The sequence below is a fragment of the Stenella coeruleoalba genome, assembly GCF_951394435.1.
Source record: "Stenella coeruleoalba genome assembly, chromosome: 4".
Taxonomy (NCBI): domain Eukaryota; kingdom Metazoa; phylum Chordata; class Mammalia; order Artiodactyla; family Delphinidae; genus Stenella; species Stenella coeruleoalba.
The window spans coordinates 87,173,868-87,198,922 of NC_137149.1; the positions used below are offsets into that span (position 1 = coordinate 87,173,868).

Below are 25,055 nucleotides of genomic sequence, written 5' to 3' on the forward strand. Positions count from 1 at the left end.
TGTATTACTGATATCTTATGATGTTTCTTTTTCTGTGTGTACTTATTTCAGTTAGAATCATCGTACGTGAATCCACTCATTATGCTGCTATGGGCCTGATGACATAGATTTCATTGCTGATTGATACTGCATTGTACATGAGTACCACAACTTCTTTATCCATTTTTCACTTTCTGTGATATTGAACTTGTACGGTAATCAAGGTTCTTGTAAACAGAGGCGTCCCAAAGTTTGGGGTGGCTGTGTCTTTTTTATTTTAATTTCCCTAAGCTATAGGACCATAAGTGGAAGTGCCCTAGGCTCTGTTGCTTTGTTTTTTAGATGTTTCAGGAAACACCATACACTTCTCCCGAGTGGTTGTTGGCAATTTACATCCCGCCCATCAGCATAACAAGGCTCCCAGTTCTCCATGGCCTGTCCTGCCTTTCTGGATTTTACACTTTTTTCAGATGGCCCTTTTGACCGGGGGGAAGTGAGACTTCATTGTAGTGCAGATTTCCTTTGCAAGCTTGCTTGGTTGGCCAAAAAGGGCGTATGCGTTTTTTCCTGAATATATTCAGGAAAAAACGCATACGCCCTTTTTGGCCAAGTGCATCATTGTGGACGTTCTGCCTCTTTTCCTATGCTTTCAATGCAATTCCAGTCTACCTCCTGAAATCGGTTTCCTGCAATTCTGCCCCGCTTTCAAGTCCTCTTGGCAGCCTTACTTCAGTCTATTTTTGGACGATAGCTGTCATTTATAACTCTGCAGGTTTGTGAATTACAGTGCCCCTGAGCTCCTTTCTTCAACTCGCTTTCTTTTGAGCTGGCTGCAAAACCGCAGGATGTCTTCAGGCCCTAATCTGGTTCTGGCACGGCACACTGAGCCTTTGGTTAATTCCTCTTCCTGGTGGGAAATGAGAGTTAAATTTGCCCATCCAGACACCTCCAGCTAGTCTCTCATTGGTTCTCGCTATTCCTGTTCATTTTCCACAGAAATTGCAAACTGGGCCAAACAGGAGGTTAAAGGGACTGACTCTCCAAGTGGGGAGAGTGTCAGTAAAGCGTCTGGAATGTTGCACCCGAGTACCAGGGTACGAAAACTGAGACATATTTGAACACATCTCCCGATCACATGGTTGATCATACTCTAGGTTCCACATGCATGTTTTAGCTGAAGGAAGAATACCTTAAACCAGGGTAGTTGAAACCCGTGGAATGGGTACCATGCAATATGACTTCAAAGGGTCTTCATTTGCTCACGAACCTCTCCAATCCTATCACTGTTGCGTTTATGACCCTGTACACATGCTTGATTCTCTTTCGGAGACATAGCAATCCATAGGTTTTAAGATACTTACTAGTCAGGTACATTCTTAGACGTTTAATATGCGGTGTTGAGTCCATTTCGTTGAGCAAGGAGTAGCTCTTGTCTATTCCATATTTGGCTTAAGGAACTTTATCTGTGCTCATTTCAATCTCTGGTTTTATGCAGCACCCCAACTCACCTTTACCCTTAAGCAAGCATAAGTTGGTTTTCTAAATTTGAGACCCTGTTCTGTTCTGTAATTCAGTTCCTGTGTAGCCAAGTTTCCATTCCGTGTATTACTGATATCTTATGATGTTTCTTTTTCTGTGTGACTTATTTCAGTTAGAATCATCATACCTGGATCCACTCATTGTGCTGCTAAGGGCCTGATGACACACATTTCATTGCTGAGTGATATTGCTTTGTAAGTAAATACCACAACTTCTTTATCCATTTTTCACTTTCTGCGATGTTGAACTTGTACTGTAAACGAGGTTCTTGTAAACAGAGCCGTTCCAAAATTTGGGGTGGCTGTGTCTTTTTTATTCTAATTTCCCTAAGCTATAGGACCATAAGTGGAAGTGCCCTAGGTTCTGTTGCTTTGTTTTTTAGATGTTTCAGGAAACACCATACACTTCTCCCGAGTGGTTGTTGGCAATTTACATCCCGCCCATCAGCATAACAAGGCTCCCAGTTCTCTATGGCCTGTCCTGCCTTTCTGGATTTTACACTTTTTTCAGATGGCCCTTTTGACCGGGGGGAAGTGAGACTTCATTGTAGTGCAGATTTCCTTTGCAAGCTTGATTGGTTGGCCAAAAAGGGCGTATGCGTTTTTTCCTGAATATATTCAGGAAAAACGCATACGCCCTTTTTGGCCAAGTGCATCATTGTGGACGTTCTGCCTCTTTTCCTATGCTTTCAATGCAATTCCAGTCTACCTCCTGAAATCGGTTTCCTGCAATTCTGCCCCGCTTTCAAGTCCTCTTGGCAGCCTTACTTCAGTATATTTTTGGACGATAGCTGTCATTTATAACTATGCAGGTTTGTGAATTACAGTGTCCCTGAGCTCCTTTCTTCAACATGCTTTCTTGTGACCTGGCCGCAACACCACAGGATGGCTTCAGGCCCTAATCTGGTTCCGGCACGGCACGCTGAGCCTTCGGTTATTTCCTCTTCCTGGTGGGAAATGAGAGTTAAATTTGCCCGTCCAGACACCTCCAGCTAGTCTCTCATTGGTTCTCGCTATTCCTGTTCATCTTCCGCAGAAATTGCAAACTGGGCCAAACAGGAGGTTAAAGGCGCTGACTCTCCAAGTGGGGAGAGTGTTAGTAAAGCGTCTGGAATGTTGCACCCGAGTACCAGGGGAGGAAAACTGAGACATATTTGAACACGTCTCCCGTTCACATGGTTGATCATACTTGGGTTCCACATGCATGTTTTAGCTGAAGGAAGAATACCTTAAACCTGGAGAGTTAAGACCCGTGTAATGGGTACCATGCAATATGACTTCAAAGGGTCTTCATTTGCTCACCGAACCTCTCCAATCCTATCACTGCTGCGTTTATGCCCCTGTACACATGCTTGATTCTCTTTCGGAGACATAGCAATCCATAGGTTTTAAGATACTTACTAGTCAGGTACATTCTTAGGCGTTTAATATGCGGTGTTGAGTCCATTTCGTTGAGCAAGGAGTAGCTCTTGTCTATTCCATATTTGACTTAAGGAACTTTATCTGTGCTCATTTCAATCTCTGGTTTTATGCAGCACCCCAACTCACCTTTACCCTTAAGCAAGCATAAGTTGGTTTTCTAAATTTGAGACCCTGTTCTGTTCTGTAATTCAGTTCCTGTGTAGCCAAGTTTACATTCCGTGTATTACTGATATCTTATGATGTTTCTTTTTCTGTGTGACTTATTTCAGTTAGAATCATCATACCTGAATCCACTCATTGTGCTGCTAAGGGCCTGATGACACAGATTTCATTGCTGAGTGATATTGCTTTGTAAGTAAATACCACAACTTCTTTATCCATTTTTCACTTTCTGCGATGTTGATCTTGTACTGTAAACGAGGTTCTTGTAAACAGAGCCGTTCCAAACTTTGGGGTGGCTGTGTCTTTTTGATTTTAATTTCCCTAAGCTATAGGACCATAAGTGGAAGTGCCCTAGGTTCTGTTGCTTTGTTTTTTAGATGTTTCAGGAAACACCATACACTTCTCCCGAGTGGTTGTTGGCAATTTACATCCCACCCATCAGCATAACAAGGCTCCCAGTTCTCCATGGCCTGTCCTGCCTTTCTGGATTTTACACTTTTTTCAGATGGCCCTTTTGACCGGCGAGAAGTGAGACTTCATTGTAGTGCAGATTTCCTTTGCAAGCTTGCTTGGTTGGCCAAAAAGGGCGTTTGCGTTTTTTCCTGAATATATTCAGGAAAAAACGCATACGCCCTTTTTGGCCAAGTGCATCATTGTGGACGTTCTGCCTCTTTTCCTATGCTTTCAATGCAATTCCAGTCTACCTCCTGAAATCAGTTTCCTGCAATTCTGCCCCGCTTTCAAGTCCTCTTGGCAGCCTTACTTCAGTCTATTTTTGGACGATAGCTGTCATTTATAACTCTGCAGGTTTGTGAATTACAGTGCCCCTGAGCTCCTTTCTTCAACTCGCTTTCTTGTGACCTGGCCGCAACACCGCAGGATGGCTTCAGGTCCTAATCTGGTTCTGGCACGGCACGCTGAGCCTTTGGTTATTTCCTCCTCCTGGTGGGAAATGAGAGTTAAATTTGCCCGTCCAGACACCTCCAGCTAGCCTCTCATTGGTTCTCGCTATTCCTGTTCATCTTCCGGAGAAATTGCAAACTGGGCCAAACAGGAATTTAAAGGGACTGACTCTCCAAGTCGGGAGAGTGTTAGTAAAGCGTCTGGAATGTTGCACCCGAGTACCAGGGGAGGAAAACTGAGACATATTTGAATACGTCTCCCGATCACATGGTTGATCATACTCTGGGTTCCACATGCATGTTTTAGCTGAAGGAAGAATACCTTAAACCTGGAGAGTTGAGACCCGTGTAATGGGTACCATGCAATATGACTTCAAAGGGTCTTCATTTGCTCACCGAACCTCTCCAATCCTATCACTGCTGCGTTTATGCCCCTGTACACACGCTTGATTCTCTTTCGGAGACATAGCAATCCATAGGTTTTAAGATACTTACTAGTCAGGTACATTCTTAGGCGTTTAATATGGGGTTTTGAGTCCATTTCGTTGAGCAAGGAGTAGCTCTTGTCTATTCCATATTTGGCTTAAGGAACTTTATCTGTGCTCATTTCAATCTCTGGTTTTATGCAGCACCCCAACTCACCTTTACCCTTAAGCAAGCATAAGTTGGTTTTCTAAATTTGAGACCCTGTTCTGTTTTGGAATGCAGTTCCTGTTTAGCCAAGTTTACATTCCGTGTATTAGTGATACCTTATGATGTTTCTTTTTCTGTGTGACTTATTTCAGTTAGAATCATCGTACCTGATTCCACTCATTATGCTGCTACGGGCCTGATGACATAGATTTCATTGCTGAGTGATACTGCATTGTACGTAAGTACCACAAGTTCTTTATCCATTTTTCACTTTCTGTGATATTGAACTTGTACGGTAAACGAGGTTCTTGTAAACGGAGTCGTCCCAAACTTTGGGGTGGCTGTGTGTTTTTGATTTTAATTTCCCTAAGCTATAGGACCATAAGTGGAAGTGCCCTAGGCTCTGTTGCTTTGTTTTTTAGATGTTTCAGGAAACACCATACACTTCACCTGAGTGTCTGTTGGCAATTTACATCCCGCCCATCAGCATAACAAGGCTCCCAGTTCTCCATGGCCTGTCCTGCCTTTCTGGATTTTACACTTTTTTCAGATGGCCCTTTTGACCGGGGGGAAGTGAGACTTCATTGTAGTGCAGATTTCCTTTGCAAGCTTGCTTGGTTGGCCAAAAAGGGCTTATGCGTTTTTTCCTGAATATATTCAGGAAAAAACGCATACGCCCTTTTTGGCCAAGTGCATCATTGTGGACGTTCTGCCTCTTTTCCTATGCTTTCAATGCAATTCCAGTCTACCTCCTGAAATCGGTTTCCTGCAATTCTGCCCCGCTTTCAAGTCCTCTTGGCAGCCTTACTTCAGTCTATTTTTGGACGATAGCTGTCATTTATAACTCTGCAGGTTTGTGAATTACAGTGCCCCTGAGCTCCTTTCTTCAACTCGCTTTGTTTTGAGCTGGCCGCAACACCGCAGGATGGCTTCAGGCCCTAATCTGGTTCCGGTACGGCACGCTGAGCCTTTGGTTATTTCCTCTTCCTGGTGGGAAATGAGAGTTAAATTTGCCCGTCCAGACACCTCCAGCTAGCCTCTCATTGCTTCTCGCTATTCCTGTTCATCTTCCGCAGAAATTGCAAACTGGGCCAAACAGGAGGTTAAAGGGGCTGACTCTCCAAGTGGGGAGAGTGTTAGTAAAGCGTCTGGAATGTTGCACCCGAGTACCAGGGGAGGAAAACTGAGACATATTTGAACACGTCTCCCGATCACATGGTTGATCATACTCTGGGTTCCACATGCATGTTTTAGCTGAAGGAAGAATACCTAAAATCTGGGTAGTTGAAACCCGTGGAATCGGTACCATGCAATATGACTTCAAAGGGTCTTCATTTGCTCACCGAACCTCTCCAATCCTATCACTGCTGCGTTTATGCCCCTGTACACATGCTTGATTCTCTTTCGGAGACATAGCAATCCATAGGTTTTACGATACTTACTAGTCAGGTACATTCTTAGGCGTTTACTATGCGGTGTTGAGTCCATTTCGTTGAGCAAGGAGTAGCTCTTGTCTATTCCATATTTGACTTAAGGAACTTTATCTGTGCTCATTTCAATCTCTGGTTTTATGCAGCACCCCAACTCACCTTTCCCCTTAAGCAAGCATAAGTTGGTTTTCTAAATTTGAGACCCTGTTCTGTTCTGTAATTCAGTTCCTGTGTAGCCAAGTTTACATTCCGTGTATTACTGATATCTTATGATGTTTCTTTTTCTGTGTGACTTATTTCAGTTAGAATCATCATACCTGAATCCACTCATTGTGCTGCCAAGGGCCTGATGACACAGATTTCATTGCTGAGTGATATTGCTTTGTAAGTAAATACCACAACTTCTTTATCCATTTTTCACTTTCTGCGATGTTGAACTTGTACTGTAAACGAGGTTCTTGTAAACAGAACCTTCTGCTACAGGCCTGATGACATAGATTTCATTGGTGAGTGATACTGCATTGTACGTAAGTACCACAAGTTCTTTATCCATTTTTCACTTTCTGCGATGTTGAACTTGTACTGTAAACGAGGTTCTTGTAAACAGAGCCGTTCCAAACTTTGGGGTGGCTGTGTCTTTTTGATTTTAATTTCCCTAAGCTATAGGACCATAAGTGGAAGTGCCCTAGGTTCTGTTGCTTTATTTTTTAGATGTTTCAGGAAACACCATACATTTCTCCCGAGTGTCTGTTGGCAATTTACATCCCGCCCATCAGCATAACAAGGCTCCCAGTTCTCCATGGCCTGTCCTGCCTTTCTGGATTTTACACTTTTTTCAGATGGCCCTTTTGACCGGGGGGGAAGTGAGACTTCATTGTAGTGCAGATTTCCTTTGCAAGCTTGCTTGGTTGGCCAAAAAGGGCGTATGCGTTTTTTCCTGAATATATTCAGGAAAAAACGCATACGCACTTTTTGGCCAAGTGCATCATTGTGTACGTTCTGCCCCTTTTCCTATGCTTTCAATGCAATTTCAGTCTACCTCCTGAAATCGGTTTCCTTCAATTCTGCCCCGCTTTCAAGTCCTCTTGGCAGCCTTACGTCAGTCTATTTTTGGACGATAGCTGTCATTTATAACTCTGCAGGTTTGTGAATTACAGTGCCCCTGAGCTCCTTTCTTCAACTCGCTTTCTTGTGACCTGGCCGCAACACCGCAGGATGGCTTCAGGCCCTAATCTGGTTCCGACACGGCACGCTGAGCCTTTGGTTATTTCCTCTTCCTGGTGGGAAATGAGAGTTAAATTTGCCCGTCCAGACACCTCCAGCTACCCTCTCATTGTTTCTCGCTATTCCTGTTCATCTTCCACAAAAATTGCAAACTGGGCCAAACAGGAGGTTAAAGGGACTGACTCTCCAAGTCGGGAGACTGCTAGTAAAGCATCTGGAATGTTGCACCCTAGTACCAGGGTACGAAAACTGAGACATATTTGAACACGTCTCCCGATCACATGGTTGATCATACTCTGGGTTCCACATGCATGTTTTAGCTGAAGGAAGAATACCTAAAATCTGGGTAGTTGAAACCCGTGGAATCGGTACAATGCAATATGACTTCAAAGGGTCTTCATTTGCTCACCGAACCTCTCCAATCCTATCACTGCTGCGTTTATGCCCCTGTACACACGCTTGATTCTCTTTCGGAGACATAGCAATCCCTAGGTTTTACGATACTTACTAGTCAGGTACATTCTTAGGCGTTTAATATGCGGTGTTGAGTCCATTTCGTTGAGCAAGGAGTAGCTCTTGTCTATTCCATATTTGACTTAAGGAACTTTATCTGTGCTCATTTCAATCTCTGGTTTTATGCAGCTCCCCAACTCACCTTTACCCTTAAGCAAGCATAAGTTGGTTTTCTAAATTTGAGACCCTGTTCTGTTTCGGAATTCAGTTCCTGTGTAGCCAAGTTTCCATTCCGTGTATCAGTGATATCTTATGATGTTTCTTTTTCTGTGTGACTTATTTCAGTTAGAATCATCGTACCTGAATCCACTCATTATGCTGCTACGGGCCTGATGACATAGATTTCATTGCTGAGTGATACTGCATTGTAAGTAAATACCACAAGTTCTTTATCCATTTTTCACTTTCTGCGATGTTGAACTAGTACTGTAAACGAGGTTCTTGTAAACAGAGGCGTCCCAAACTTTGGGGTGGCTGTGTCTTTTTTATTTTAATTTCCCTAAGCTATAGGACCATAAGTGGAAGTGCCCTAGGCTCTGTTGCTTTGTTTTTTAGATGTTTCAGGAAACACCATACTCTTCTCCCTAGTGTCTGTTGGCAATTTACATCCCGCCCATCAGCATAACAAGGCTCCCAGTTCTCCATGGCCTGTCCTCCCTTTCTGGATTTTACACTTTTTTCAGATGGCCCTTTTGACCGGGGGGAAGTGAGACTTCATTGTAGTGCAGATTTCCTTTGCAAGTTTGCTTGGTTGGCCAAAAAGGGCGTATGCGTTTTTTCCTGAATATATTCAGGAAAAAACGCATACGCCCTTTTTGGCCAAGTGCATCATTGTGGACGTTCTGCCTCTTTTCCTATGCTTTCAATGCAATTCCAGTCTACCTCCTGAAATCGGTTTCCTGCAATTCTGCCCCGCTTTCAAGTCCTCTTGGCAGCCTTACTTCAGTCTATTTTTGGACGATAGCTGTCATTTATAACTCTGCAGGTTTGTGAATTACAGTGCCCCTGAGCTCCTTTCTTCAACTCGCTTTGTTTTGAGCTGGCCGCAACACCGCAGGATGGCTTCAGGCCCTAATCTGGTTCCGGCACGGCACACTGAGCCTTTAGTTATTTCCTCTTCCTGGTGGGAAATGAGAGTTAAATTTGCCCGTCCAGACACCTCCAGCTAGCCTCTCATTGGTTCTCGCTATTCCTGTTCATCTTCCGCAGAAATTGCAAACTGGGCCAAACAGGAGGTAAAAGGGACTTACTCTCCAAGTTGGGAGAGTGTTAGTAAAGCGTCTGGAATGTTGCACCCGAGTACCAGGGGAGGAAAACTGAGACATATTTGAACACATCTCCCGATCACATGGTTGATCATACTCTGGGATCCACATGCATGTTTTAGCTGAAGGAAGAATACCTTAAACCTGGGTAGTTGAAACCCGTGGAATGGGTACCATGCAATATGACTTCAAAGGGTCTTCATTTGCTCACCGAACCTCTCCAATCCTATCACTGCTGCGTTTATGCCCCTGTACACACGATTGATTCTCTTTCGGAGACATAGCAATCCATAGGTTTTAAGATACTTACAAGTCAGGTACATTCTTAGGCGTTTAATATGCGGTGTTGAGTCCATTTCGTTGAGCAAGGAGTAGCTCTTGTCTATTCCATATTTGGCTTAAGGAACTTTATCTGTGCTCATTTCAATCTCTGGTTTTATGCAGCACCCCAACTCACCTTTCCCCTTAAGCAAGCATAAGTTGTTTTTCTAAATTTGAGACCCTGTTCTGTTCTGTAATTCAGTTCCTGTGTAGCCAAGTTTACATTCCGTGTATTACTGATATCTTATGATGTTTCTTTTTCTGTGTGACTTATTTCAGTTAGAATCATCATACCTGAATCCACTCATTGTGCTGCTAAGGGCCTGATAACACAGATTTCATTGCTGAGTGATATTGCTTTGTAAGTAAATACCACAACTTCTTTATCCATTTTTCACTTTCTGCGATGTTGAACTTGTACTGTAAACGAGGTTCTTATAAACAGAGCCATCCCAAACTTTGGGGTGGCTGTGTCTTTTTGATTTTAAATTCCTTAACCTATAGGACCATAAGTGGAAGTGCCCTAGGCTCTGTTGCTTTGTTTTTTAGATGTTTCAGGAAACACCATACACTTCTCCCGAGTGGTTGTTGGCAATTTACATCCCGCCCATCAGCATAACAAGGCTCCCAGTTCTCCATGGCCTGTCCTCCCTTTCTGGATTTTACACTTTTTTCAGATGGCCCTTTTGACCGGGGGGAAGTGAGACTTCATTGTAGTGCAGATTTCCTTTGCAAGCTTGCTTGGTTGGCCAAAAAGGGCGTATGCGTTTTTTCCTGAATATATTCAGGAAAAAACGCATACGCCCTTTTTGGCCAAGTGCATCATTGTGGACGTTCTGCCTCTTTTCCTATGCTTTCAATGCAATTCCAGTCTACCTCCTGAAATCGGTTTCCTGCAATTCTGCCCCGCTTTCAAGTCCTCTTGGCAGCCTTACTTCAGTCTATTTTTGGACGATAGCTGTCATTTATAACTCTGCAGGTTTGTGAATTACAGTGCCCCTGAGCTCCTTTCTTCAACTTGCTTTGTTTTGAGCTGGCCGCAACACCGCAGGATGGCTTCAGGCCCTAATCTGGTTCCGGCACGGCACGCTGTGCCTTTGGTTAATTCCTCTTCCTGGTGGGAAATGAGAGTTAAATTTGCCCGTCCAGACACCTCCAGCTAGCCTCTCATTGGTTCTCACCATTCCTGTTCATCTTCCGCAGACATTGCAAAATGGGCGAAACAGGAGGTTAAAGGGACTGACTCTCCAAGTCGGGAGAGTGTTAGTAAAGCGTCTGGAATGTTGCACCCGAGTACCAGGGTACGAAAACTGAGACATATTTGAACACGTCTCCCGATCACATGGTTGATCATACTCTAGGTTCCACATGCATGTTTTAGCTGAAGGAAGAATACCTTAAACCTGGGTAGTTGAAACCCGTGGAATTGGTACCATGCAATATGACTTCAAAGGGTCTTCATTTGCTAACCAAACCTCTCCAATCCTATCACTGCTGCGTTTATGCCCCTGTACACATGCTTGATTCTCTTTCGGAGACATAGCAATCCATAGGTTTTAAGATACTTACTAGTCAGGTACATTCTTAGGCGTTTAATATGGGGTGTTGAGTCCATTTCGTTGAGCAAGGAGTAGCTCTTGTCTATTCCATATTTGGCTTAAGGAACTTTATCTGTGCTCATTTCAATCTCTGGTTTTATGCAGCACCCCAACTCACCTTTACCCTTAAGCAAGCATAAGTTGGTTTTCTAAATTTGAGACCCTGTTCTGTTCTGTAATTCAGTTCCTGTGTAGCCAAGTTTACATTCCATGTATTACTGATATCTTATGATGTTTCTTTTTCTGTGTGACTTATTTCAGTTAGAATCATCATACATGAATCCACTCATTGTGCTGCTAAGGGCCTTATGACACAGATTTCATTGCTGAGTGATATTGCTTTGTAAGTAAATACCACAACTTCTTTATCCATTTTTCACTTTCTGCGATGTTGAACTTGTACTGTAAACGAGGTTCTTGTAAACAGAGCCGTTCCAAACTTTGGGTTGGCTGTGTCTTTTTGATTTTAATTTCCCTAAGCTATAGGACCATAAGTGGAAGTGCCCTAGGTTCTGTTGCTTTGTTTTTTAGATGTTTCAGGAAACACCATACACTTCTCCCGAGTGGTTGTTGGCAATTTACATCCCGCCCATAAGCATAAAAAGGCTCCCAGTTCTCCATGGCCTGTCCTGCCTTTCTGGATTTTACACTTTTTTCCGATAGCCCTTTGGACCGGGGGGAAGTGAGACTTCATTGTAGTGCAGATTTCCTTTGCAAGCTTGCTTGTTTGGCCAAAAAGGGCGTATGCGTTTTTTCCTGAATATATTCAGGAAAAAACGCATACGCCCTTTTTGGCCAAGTGCATCATTGTGTACGTTCTGCCCCTTTTCCTATGCTTTCAATGCAATTTCAGTCTACCTCCTGAAATCGGTTTCCTGCAATTCTGCCCCGCTTTCAAGTCCTCTTGGCAGCCTTACTTCAGTCTATTTTTGGACGATAGCTGTCATTTATAACTCTGCAGGTTGGTGAATTACAGTGTCCCTGAGCTCCTTTCTTCAACTCGGTTTCTTGTGAGCTGGCCGCAACACCGCAGGATGGCTTCAGGCCCTAATCTGGTTCCGGCACGGCATGCTGAGCCTTTGGTTAATTCCTCTTCCTGGTGGGAAATGAGAGTTAAATTTGCCCGTCCAGACACCTCCAGCTAGTCTCTCATTGGTTCTCGCTATTCCTGTTCATCTTCCGCAGAAATTGCAAACTGAGCCAAACAGGAGGTTAAAGGGACTGACTCTCCAAGTCGGGAGAGTGTTAGTAAAGAGTCTGGAATGTTGCACCCGAGTACCAGGGTACAAAAACTGAGACGTATTTGAACACGTCTCCCGATCACATGGTTGATCATACTCTGGGTTCCACATGCATGTTTTAGCTGAAGGAAGAATACCTAAAATCTGGGTAGTTGAAACCCGTGGAATGGGTACCATGCAATATGACTTCAAAGGGTCTTCATTTGCTCACCGAACCTCTCCAATCCTATCACTGCTGCGTTTATGCCCCTGTACACATGCTTGATTCTCTTTTGGAGACATAGCAATCCATAGGTTTTAAGATACTTACTAGTCAGGTACATTCTTAGGCGTTTAATATGCGGTGTTGAGTCCATTTCGTTGAGCAAGGAGTAGCTCTTGTCTATTCCATATTTGGCTTAAGGAACTTTATCTGTGCTCATTTCAATCTCTGGTTTTATGCAGCACCCCAACTCACCTTTCCCCTTAAGCAAGCATAAGTTGGTTTTCTAAATTTGAGACCCTGTTCTGTTCTGTAATTCAGTTCCTGTGTAGCCAAGTTTACATTCTGTGTATTACTGATATCTTATGATGTTTCTTTTTCTGTGTGACTTATTTCAGTTAGAATCATCATACCTGAATCCACTCATTGTGCTGCTAAGGGCCTGATGACACAGATTTCATTGCTGAGTGATATTTCTTTGTAAGTAAATACCACAACTTCTTTCTCCTTTTTTCACTTTCTGCGATGTTGAACTTGTACTGTAAACGAGGTTCTTGTAAACAGAGCCGTTCCAAACTTTGGGGTGGCTGTGTCTTTTTGATTTTAATTTCCCTAAGCTATAGGACCATAAGTGGAAGTGCCCTAGGCTCTGTTGCTTTGTTTCTTAGATGTTTCAGGAAACACCATACACTTATCCCGAGTGTCTGTTGGCAATTTACATCCCGCCCATCAGCATAACAAGGCTCCCAGTTCTCCATGGCCTGTCCTGCCTTTCTGGATTTTACACTTTTTTCAGATGGCCCTTTTGACCGGGGGAAGTGAGACTTCATTGTAGTGCAGATTTCCTTTGCAAGTTTGCTTGGTTGGCCAAAAAGGGCGTATGCGTTTTTTCCTGAATATATTCAGGAAAAAACGCATACGCCCTTTTTGGCCAAGTGCATCATTGTGGACGTTCTGCCTCTGTTCCTATGCTTTCAATGCAATTTCAGTCTACCTTCTGAAATCGGTTTCCTGCAATTCTGCCCCGCTTTCAAGTCCTCTTGGCAGCCTTACTTCAGTCTATTTTTGGACGATAGCTGTCATTTATAACTCTGCAGGTTTGTGAATTACAGTGCCCCTGAGCTCCTTTCTTCAACTCGCTTTCTTGTGAGCTGGCCGCAACACCGCAGGATGGCTTCAGGCCCTAATCTGGTTCCGGCACGGCACGCTGAGCCTTTGGTTAATTCCTCTTCCTGGTGGGAAATGAGACTTAAATTTGCCCGTCCAGACACCTCCAGCTAGTCTCTCATTGTTTCTCGCTATTCCTGTTCATCTTCCGCAGAAATTGCAAACTGGGCCAAACAGGAGGTAAAATGGACTGACTCTCTAAGTCGGGAGAGTGTTAGTAAAGCGTCTGGAATGTTGCACCCGAGTACCAGGGTACGAAAACTGAGACATATTTGAACACGTCTCCCGATCACATGGTTGATCATACTCTAGGTTCCACATGCATGTTTTAGCTGAAGGAAGAATACCTTAAACCTGGGTAGTTGAAACCCGTGGAATGGGTACCATGCAATATGACTTCAAAGGGTCTTCATTTGCTCACCGAACCTCTCCAATCCTATCACTGCTGCGTTTATGCCCCTGTACACATGCTTGATTCTCTTTCGGAGACATAGCAATCCATAGGTTTGAAGATACTTACTACTCAGGTACATTCTTAGGCGTTTAATATGCGGTGTTGAGTCCATTTCGTTGAGCAAGGAGTAGCTCTTGTCTATTCCATATTTGGCTTAAGGAACTTTATCTGTGCTCATTTCAATCTCTGGTTTTATGCAGCACCCCAACTCACCTTTACCCTTAAGCAAGCATAAGTTGGTTTTCTAAATTTGAGACCCTCTTCTGTTCTGTAATACAGTTCCTGTGTAGCCAAGTTTCCATTCCGTGTATTACAGATATCTTATGATGTTTCTTTTTCTGTGTGACTTATTTCAGTTAGAATCATCATACCTGAATCCACTCATTGTGCTGCTAAGGGACTGATGACACTGATTTCATTGCTGAGTGATATTGCTTTGTAAGTGAATACCACAACTTCTTTATCCATTTTTCACTTTCTGCGATGTTGAACTTGTACTGTAAACGAGGTTCTTGTAAACAGAGCCGTTCCAAACTTTGGGGTGGCTGTGTTTTTGATTTTAATTTCCCTAAGCTATAGGACCATAAGTGGAAGTGCCCTAGGCTCTGTTGCTTTGTTTTTTAGATGTTTCAGGAAACACCATACACTTCTCCCAAGTGTCTGTTGGCAATTTACATCCCGCCCATCAGCATAACAAGGCTCCCAGTTCTCCATGGCCTGTCCTGCCTTTCTGGATTTTACACTTTTTTCAGATGGCCCTTTTGACCGGGGGGAAGTGAGACTTCATTGTAGTGCAGATTTCCTTTGCAAGCTTGCTTGGTTGGCCAAAAAGGGTGTATGCGTTTTTTCCTGAATATATTCAGGAAAAAACGCATACGCCCTTTTTGGCCAAGTGCATCATTGTGGACGTTCTGCCTCTTTTCCTATGCTTTCAATGCAATTCCAGTCTACCTCCTGAAATCGGTTTCCTGCAATTCTGCCCCGCTTTCAAGTCCTCTTGGCAGCCTTACTTCAGTCTATTTTTGGACGATAGCTGTCATTTATAACTCTGCAGGTTTGTGAATTACAGTGCCCCTGAGCTCCTTTCTTCAACTCGCTTTCTTGTGAGCTGGCCGCAACACCGCAGGATGGCTTCAGGCCCTAATCTGGTTCCGGCACGGCACGCTGGGCCTTTGGTTATTTCCTCTTCCTGGTGGGAAATAAGAGTTAAATTTGCCCGTCCAGACACCTCCAGCTAGTCTCTCATTGGTTCTCGCTATTCCTGTTCATCTTCCGGAGAAATTGCAAAGTGGGCCAAAGAGGAGGTTAAAGGTGCTAACTCTCCAAGTCGGGAGAGTGTTTGTAAAGAGTCTGGAATGTTGCACCCGAGTACCAGGGGAGGAAAACTGAGACATATTTGAACACGTCTCACGTTAACATGGATGATCATACTCTGGGTTCCACATGCATGTTTTAGCTGAAGGAAGAATACCTTAAACCTGGGTAGTTGAAACCCGTGGAATGGGTACCATGCAATATGACTTCAAAGGGTCTTCATTTGCTCACCGAACCTCTCCAATCCTATCACTGCTGCGTTTATGCCCCTGTACACATGCTTGATTCTCTTTTGGAGACATAGCAATCCATAGGTTTTAAGATACTTACTAGTCAGGTACATTCTTAGGCGTTTAATATGCGGTGTTGAGTCCATTTCGTTGAGCTAGGAGTAGCTCTTGTCTATTCCATATTTGGCTTAAGGAACTTTATCTGTGCTCATTTCAATCTCTGGTTTTATGCAGCACCCCAACTCACCTTTCCCCTTAAGCAAGCATAAGTTGGTTTTCTAAATTTGAGACCCTGTTCTGTTCTGAAATTCAGTTCCTGTGTAGCCAAGTTTCCATTCCGTGTATTAGTGATATCTTATGATGTTTCTTTTTCTGTGTGACTTATTTCAGTTAGAATCATCATACCTGAATCCACTCATTGTGCTGCTAAGGGCCTGATGACATAGATTTCATTGCTGAGTGATATTGCTTTGTAAGTAAATACCACAGCTTCTTTATCCATTTTTCATTTTCTGCGATGTTGAACTTGTACTGTTAACGAGGTTCTTGTAAACAGAGGCGTCCCAAACTTTGGGGTGGCTGTGTCTTTTTGATTTTAATTTCCCTAAGCTATAGGACCATAAGTGGAAGTGCCCTAGGCTCTGTTGCTTTGTTTTTTAGATGTTTCAGGAAACACCATACACTTCTCCCAAGTGTCTGTTGGCAATTTACATCCCGCCCATCAGCATAACAAGGCTCCCAGTTCTCCATGGCCTGTCCTGCCTTTCTGGATTTTACACTTTTTTCAGATGGCCCTTTTGACCGGGGGGAAGTGAGACTTCATTGTAGTGCAGATTTCCTTTGCAAGCTTGCTTGGTTGGCCAAAAAGGGCGTATGCGTTTTTTCCTGAATATATTCAGGAAAAAACGCATACGCCCTTTTTGGCCAAGTGCATCATTGTGGACGTTCTGCCTCTTTTCCTATGCTTTCAATGCAATTCCAGTCTACCTCCTGAAATCGGTTTCCTGCAATTCTGCCCCGCTTTCAAGTCCTCTTGGCAGCCTTACTTCAGTCTATTTTTGGACGATAGCTGTCATTTATAACTCTGCAGGTTTGTGAATTACAGTGCCCCTGAGCTCCTTTCTTCACCTCGCTTTCTTTTGAGCTGGCCGAAACACCGCAGGATGGCTTTAGGCCCTAATCTGGTTCCGGTACGGCACGCTGAGCCTTTGGTTATTTCCTGTTCCTGGTGGGAAATGAGAGTTAAATTTGCTCGTCCAGACACCTCCTGCTAGCCTCTCATTGGTTCTCGCTATTCCTGTTCATCTTCCACAGAAATTGCAAACTGGGCCAAACAGGAAGTTAAAGGTGCTGACTCTCCATGTGGGGAGAGTGTTAGTAAGCGTCTGGAATGTTGCACCTGAGTACCAGGGGAGGAAAACTGAGACATATTTGAACACGTCTCCCGATCACATGGTTGATCATACTCTGGGTTCCACATGCATGTTTTAGCTGAAGGAAGAATACCTTAAACCTGGGTAGTTGAAACCCGTGGAATGGGTACCATGCAATATGACTTCAAAGGGTCTTCATTTGCTCACCGAACCTCTCCAATCCTATCACTGCTGCGTTTATGCCCCTGTACACATGCTTGATTCTCTTTCGGAGACATAGCAATCTATAGGTTTTTAGATACTTACTAGTCAGGTACATTCTTAGGCGTTTAATATGCGGTGTTGAGTCCATTTCGTTGAGCAAGGAGTAGCTCTTGTCTATTCCATATTTGGCTTAAGGAACTTTATCTGTGCTCATTTCAATCTCTGGTTTTATGCAGCACCCCAACTCACCTTTACCCTTAAGCAAGCATAAGTCGGTTTTCTAAATTTGAGACCCTGTTCTGTTCTGTAATTCAGTTCCTGTGTAGCCAAGTTTACATTCCGTGTATTACTGATATCTTATGAGGTTTCTTTTTCTGTGTGACTTATTTCAGTTAGAATCATCATACCTGAATCCACTCATTGTGCTGCTAAGGGCCTGATGACACAGATTTCATTGCTGAGTGATATTGCTTTGTAAGTAAATACCACAACTTCTTTATCCATTTTTCACTTTCTGCGATGTTGAACTTGTACTGTAAACGAGGTTCTTGTAAACAGAGCCGTTCCAAACTTTGGGGTGGCTGTGTCTTTTTGATTTTAATTTCCCTAAGCTATAGGACCATAAGTGGAAGTGCCCTAGGTTCTGTTGCTTTGTTTTTTAGATGTTTCAGGAAACACCATACACTTCTCCCGAGTGGTTGTTGGCAATTTACATCCCGCCCATCAGCATAACAAGGCTCCCAGTTCTCCATGGCCTGTCCTGCCTTTCTGGATTTTACACTTTTTTCAGATGGCCCTTTTGACCAGGGGGAAGTGAGACTTCATTGTAGTGCAGATTTCCTTTGCAAGCTTGCTTGGTTGGCCAAAAAGTGCGTATGCGTTTTTTCCTGAATATATTCAGGGAAAAACGCATACGCCCTTTTTGGCCAAGTGCATCATTGTGGACGTTCTGCCTCTTTTGCTATGCTTTCAATGCAATTCCAGTCTACCTCCTGAAATCGGTTTCCTGCAATTCTGCCCCGCTTTCAAGTCCTCTTGGCAGCCTTACTTCAGTCTATTTTTGGACGATAGCTGTCATTTATAACTCTGCAGGTTTGTGAATTACAGTGCTCCTGAGCTCCTTTCTTCAACTCGCTTTCTTGTGACCTGGCCGCAACACCGCAGGATGGCTTCAGGCCCTAATCTGGTTCCGGCACGGCACGCTGAGCCTTTGGTTAATTCCTCTTCCTGCTGGGAAATGAGAGTTAAATTTGCCCGTTCAGACACCTCCAGCTAGTCTCTCATTGGTTCTCGCTATTCCTGTTTATCTTCCGAAGAAATTGCAAACTGAGCCAAACAGGAGGTTAAAGGGACTGACTCTCCAAGTGGGGAGAGTGTTAGTAAAGCGTCTGGAATGTTGCACCCGAGTACCAGGGTACGAAAACTGAGACATATTTGAAAACGTCTCCCGATCACATGGTTGATCATACTCTGGGTTCCACATGCATGTTTTAGCTGAAGGAACAATACCTAAAACCTGGAGAGTTGAGACCCGTGGAATGGGTACCATGCAATATGACTTCAAAGGGTCTTCATTTGCTCACCGAACCTCTCCAATCCTATCACTGCTGCGTTTATGCCCCTGTACACACGCTAGATTCTCTTTTGGAGACATAGCAATCCATAGGTTTTAAGATACTTACTAGTCAGGTACATTCTTAGGCGTTTAATATGGGGTTTTGAGTCCATTTCGTTGAGCAAGGAGTAGCTCTTGTCTATTCCATATTTGGCTTAAGGAACTTTATCTGTGCTCATTTCAATCTCTGGTTTTATGCAGCACTCCAACTCACCTTTCCCCTTAAGCAAGCATAAGTTGGTTTTCTAAATTTGAGACCCTGTTCTGTTCTGTAATTCAGTTCCTCTGTAGCCAAGTTTACATTCCGTGTATTAGTGATATCTTATGATGTTTCTTTTTCTGTGTTACTTATTTCAGTTAGAATCATCGTACCTGAATCCAGTCATTACGCTGCTACGGGCCTGATGACATAGATTTCATTGCTGAGTGTTACTGCATTGTACGTAAGTACCACAAGTTCTTTATCCATTTTTCACTTTCTGTGATATTGAACTTGTACGGTAAACAAGGTTCTTGTAAACGGAGGCGTCCCAAACTTTGGGGTGGCTGTGTCTTTTTGATTTTAATTTCCCTAAGCTATAGGACCATAAGTGGAAGTGCCCTAGGCTCTGTTGCTTTGTTTTTTAGATGTTTCAGGAAACACCATACACTTCTCCCGAGTGTCTGTTGGCAATTTACATCCCGCCCATCAGCATAACAAGGCTCCCAGTTCTCCATGGCCTGTCCTGCCTTTCTGGATTTTACACTTTTTTCAGATGGCCCTTTTGACCGGGGGGAAGTGAGACTTCATTGTAGTGCAGATTTCCTTTGCAAGCTTGCTTGGTTGGCCAAAAAGGGCGTATGCGTTTTTTCCTGAATATATTCAGGAAAAAACGCATACGCCCTTTTTGGCCAAGTGCATCATTGTGGACGTTCTGCGTCTTTTCCTATGCTTTCAATGCAATTCCAGTCTACCTCCTGAAATCGGTTTCCTGCAATTCTGCCCCGCTTTCAAGTCCTCTTGGCAGCCTTACTTCAGTCTATTTTTGGACGATAGCTGTCATTTATAACTCTGCAGGTTTGTGAATTACAGTGCTCCTGAGCTCCTTTCTTCAACTCGCTTTCTTGTGACCTGGCCGCAACACCGCAGGATGGCTTCAGGCCCTAATCTGGTTCCGGTACGGCATGCTGAGCCTTTGGTTATTTCCTCTTCCTGGTGGGAAATGAGAGTTAAATTTGACCGTCCAGACACCTCCAGATAGCCTCTCATTGGTTCTCGCTATTCCTGTTCATCTTCCGCAGAAATTGCAAACTGGGCCAAGCAGGAGGTTAAAGGCGCTGACTCTCCAAGTGGGGAGAGTGTTAGTAAAGCGTCTGGAATGTTGCACCCGAGTAGCAGGGGAGGAAAACTGAGACATATTTGAACACGTCTCCCGATCACATGGTTGATCATACTCTAGGTTCCACATGCATGTTTTAGCTGAAGGAAGAATACCTAAAACCTGGGTAGTTGAAACCCGTGGAATGGGTACCATGCAATATGACTTCAAAGGGTCTTCATTTGCTCACCGAACCTCTCCAATCCTATCACTGTTGCGTTTATGCCCCTGTACACATGCTTGATTCTCTTTCGGAGACATAGCAATCTATAAGTTTTAAGATACTTAATAGTCAGGTACATTCTTAGGCGTTTAATATGCGGTGTTGAGTCCATTTCGTTGAGCAAGGAGTAGCTCTTGTCTATTCCATATTTGGCTTAAGGAACTTTATCTCTGCTCATTTCAATCTCTGGCTTTATGCAGCACCCCAACTCACCTTTCCCCTTAAGCAAGCATAAGTTGGTTTTCTAAATTTGAGACCCTGTTCTGTTTTGGAATTCAGTTCCTGTGTAGCCAAGTTTACATTCCGTGTATTACTGATATCTTATGATGTTTCTTTTTCTGTGTGACTTATTTCAGTTAGAATCATCATACCTGAATCCACTCATTGTGCTGCTAAGGGCCTGATGACACAGATTTCATTGCTGAGTGATATTGCTTTGTAAGTAAATACCACAACTTCTTTATCCATTTTTCACTTTCTGCGATGTTGAACTTGTACTGTAAACGAGGTTCTTGTAAACAGAGCCGTTCCAAACTTTGGGGTGGCTGTGTCTTTTTGATTTTAATTTCCCTAAGCTATAGGATCATAAGTGGAAGTGCCCTAGGTTCTGTTGCTTTGTTTTTTAGATGTTTCAGGAAACACCATACACTTCTCCCGAGTGGTTGTTGGCAATTTACATCCCGCCCATCAGCATAACAAGGCTCCCAGTTCTCCATGGCCTGTCCTGCCTTTCTGGATTTTACACTTTTTTCAGATGGCCCTTTTGACCGGGGGGAAGTGAGACTTCATTGTAGTGCAGATTTCCTTTGCAAGTTTGCTTGGTTGGCCAAAAAGGGCGTATGCGTTTTTTCCTGAATATATTCAGGAAAAAACGCATACGCCCTTTTTGGCCAAGTGCATCATTGTGGACGTTCTGCCTCTTTTCCTATGCTTTCAATGCAATTCCAGTCTACCTCCTGAAATCGGTTTCCTGCAATTCTGCCCCGCTTTCAAGTCCTCTTGGCAGCCTTACTTCAGTCTATTTTTGGACGATAGCTGTCATTTATAACTCTGCAGGTTTGTGAATTACAGTGCCCCTGAGCTCCTTTCTTCAACTCGCTTTCTTGTGACCTGGCCGCAACACCGCAGGATGGCTTCAGGCCCTAATCTGGTTCCGGCACGGCACGCTGAGCCTTTGGTTATTTCCTCTTCCTGGTGGGAAATGAGAGTTAAATTTGCCCGTCCAGACACCTCCAGCTAGTCTCTCACTGGTTCTCGCTATTCCTGTTGATCTTCCGCAGAAATTGCAAACTGGGCCAAACAGGAGGTTAAAGGGACTGACTCTCCAAGTGGGGAGAGTGTTAGTAAAGCGTCTGGAATGTTGCACCCGAGTACCAGGGGAGGAAAACTGAGACATATTTGAACACGTCTCCCGATCACATGGTTGATCATACTCTAGGTTCCACATGCATGTTTTAGCTGAAGGAAGAATACCTTAAACCTGGGTAGTTGAAACCCGTGGAATGGGTACCATGCAATATGACTTCAAAGGGTCTTCATTTGCTCACCGAACCTCTCCAATCCTATCACTGCTGCGTTTATGCCCCTGTACACACGCTTGATTCTCTTTTGGAGACATAGCAATCCATAGGTTTTAAGATACTTACTAGTCAGGTACATTCTTAGGCGTTTAATATGGGGTGTTGAGTCCATTTCGTTGAGCAAGGAGTAGCTCTTGTCTATTCCATATTTGGCTTAAGGAACTTTATCTGTGCTCATTTCAATCTCTGGTTTTATGCAGCACCCCAGCTCACCTTTCCCCTTAAGCAAGCATAAGTTGGTTTTCTAAATTTGAGACCCTGTTCTGTTTTGGAATGCAGTTCCTGTGTAGCCAAGTTTACATTCCGTGTATTAGTGATATCTTATGATGTTTCTTTTTCTGTGTGACTTATTTCAGTTAGAATCATCGTACCTGAATTCACTCATTATGCTGCTATGGGCCTGTTGACATAGATTTCATTGCTGAGTGATACTGCATTGTACGTAAGTACCACAAGTTCTTTATCCATTTTTCACTTTCTGTGATATTGAACTTGTACGGTAAACGAGGTCCTTGTAAACGGAGGCGTCCCAAACTTTGCGGTGGCTGTGTCTTTTTGATTTTAATTTCCCTAAGCTATAGGACCATAAGTGGAAGTGTCCTAGGCTCTGTTGCTTTGTTTTTTAGATGTTTCAGGAAACACCATACACTTCTCCTGAGTGTCTGTTGGCAATTTACATCCCGCCCATCAGCATAACAAGGCTCCCAGTTCTCCATGGCCTGTCCTGCCTTTCTGGATTTTACACTTTTTTCAGATGGCCCTTTTGACCTGGGGGAAGTGAGACTTCATTGTAGTGCAGATTTCCTTTACAAGCTTGCTTGGTTGGCCAAAAAGGGCGTATGCGTTTTTTCCTGAATATATTCAGGAAAAAACGCATACGCCCTTTTTGGCCAAGTGCATCATTGTGGACATTCTGCCTCTTTTCCTATGCTTTCAATGCAATTCCTGTCTACCTCCTGAAATTGGTTTCCTGCAATTCTGCCCCGCTTTCAAGTCCTCTTGGCAGCCTTACTTCAGTATATTTTTGGACGATAGCTGTCATTTATAACTCTGCAGTTTTGTGAATTACAGTGCCCCTGAGCTCCTTTCTTCAACTCGCTTTCTTGTGACCTGGCCGCAACACCGCAGGATGGCTTCAGGCCCTAATGTGGTTCCGGCACGGCACGCTGAGCCTTTGGTTAATTCCTCTTCCTGGTGGGAAATGAGAGTTAAATTTGCCCGTTCAGACATCTCCAGCTAGTCTCTCATTGGTTCTCGCTATTCCTGTTCATCTTCCGCAGAAATTGCAAACTGGGCCAAGCAGGAGGTTAAAGGGACTGACTCTCCAAGTGGGGAGAGTGTTAGTAAAGCGTCTGGAATGTTGCACCCGAGTACCAGGGGAGGAAAACTGAGACATATTTGAACACGTCTCCCGATCACATGGTTGATCAAAATCTGGGTTCCACATGCATGTTTTAGCTGAAAGAAGAATACCTTAAACCTGGGTAGTTGAAACCCGTGGAATGGGTACCATGCAATATGACTTCAAAGGGTCTTCATTTGCTCACCGAACCTCTCCAATCCTATCACTGCTGCGTTTATGCCCCTGTACACACGCTTGATTCTCTTTTGGAGACATAGCAATCCATAGGTTTTAAAATACTTACTAGTCAGGTACATTCTTAGGCGTTTAATATGGGGTGTTGAGTCCATTTCGTTGAGCAAGGAGTAGCTCTTGTCTATTCCATATTTGGCTTAAGGAACTTTATCTGTGCTCATTTCAATCTCTGGTTTTATGCAGCACCCCAGCTCACCTTTCCCCTTAAGCAAGCATAAGTTGGTTTTCTAAATTTGAGACCCTGTTCTGTTTTGGAATGCAGTTCCTGTGTAGCCAAGTTTACATTCCGTGTATTAGTGATATCTTATGATGTTTCTTTTTCTGTGTGACTTATTTCAGTTAGAATCATCGTACCTGAATTCACTCATTATGCTGCTATGGGCCTGTTGACATAGATTTCATTGCTGAGTGATACTGCATTGTACGTAAGTACCACAAGTTCTTTATCCATTTTTCACTTTCTGTGATATTGAACTTGTACGGTAAACGAGGTCCTTGTAAACGGAGGCGTCCCAAACTTTGCGGTGGCTGTGTCTTTTTGATTTTAATTTCCCTAAGCTATAGGACCATAAGTGGAAGTGCCCTAGGCTCTGTTGCTTTGTTTTTTAGATGTTTCAGGAAACACCATACACTTCTCCTGAGTGTCTGTTGGCAATTTACATCCCGCCCATCAGCATAACAAGGCTCCCAGTTCTCCATGGCCTGTCCTGCCTTTCTGGATTTTACACTTTTTTCAGATGGCCCTTTTGACCTGGGGGAAGTGAGACTTCATTGTAGTGCAGATTTCCTTTACAAGCTTGCTTGGTTGGCCAAAAAGGGCGTATGCGTTTTTTCCTGAATATATTCAGGAAAAAACGCATACGCCCTTTTTGGCCAAGTGCATCATTGTGGACATTCTGCCTCTTTTCCTATGCTTTCAATGCAATTCCAGTCTACCTCCTGAAATTGGTTTCCTGCAATTCTGCCCCGCTTTCAAGTCCTCTTGGCAGCCTTACTTCAGTCTATTTTTGGACGATAGCTGTCATTTATAACTCTGCAGTTTTGTGAATTACAGTGCCCCTGAGCTCCTTTCTTCAACTCGCTTTCTTGTGACCTGGCCGCAACACCGCAGGATGGCTTCAGGCCCTAATGTGGTTCCGGCACGGCACGCTGAGCCTTTGGTTAATTCCTCTTCCTGGTGGGAAATGAGAGTTAAATTTGCCCGTTCAGACATCTCCAGCTAGTCGCTCATTGGTTCTCGCTATTCCTGTTCATCTTCCGCAGAAATTGCAAACTGGGCCAAGCAGGAGGTTAAAGGGACTGACTCTCCAAGTCGGGAGAGTGTTAGTTAAGCGTCTGGAATGTTGCACCCGAGTACCAGGGTACGAAAACTGAGACATATTTGAGCACGTCTCCCGATCACATGGTTGATCATACTCTAGGTTCCACATGCATGTTTTAGCTGAAGGAAGAATACCTTAAACGTGGGTATTTGAAACCCGTGGAATGGGTACCATGCAATATGACTTCA

The 25,055-nt window shown here is 43.7% G+C and overlaps 1 long non-coding RNA gene across 17 annotated transcripts in view; it reads left to right on the forward strand.

The window, feature by feature from the left end:
* Positions 1–25,055, forward strand: part of LOC307185334 — a 3,778,167-nt gene that overhangs the window by 641,788 nt on the left and 3,111,324 nt on the right. For 2 of the 17 annotated variants that reach the window (XR_013828002.1, XR_013828003.1), the window contains exon 1: positions 14,428–14,493. The exons of 12 other annotated variants lie outside the window; for them this stretch is intronic. This is a non-coding gene — a long non-coding RNA (uncharacterized lncRNA). Of the gene's footprint in view, positions 1–9,688; positions 9,755–12,843; positions 12,915–14,427; positions 14,494–25,055 lie in introns of those variants that run through there. 3 more of the 17 variants (XR_013828000.1, XR_013828001.1, XR_013828004.1) reach the window with 3 other exon arrangements.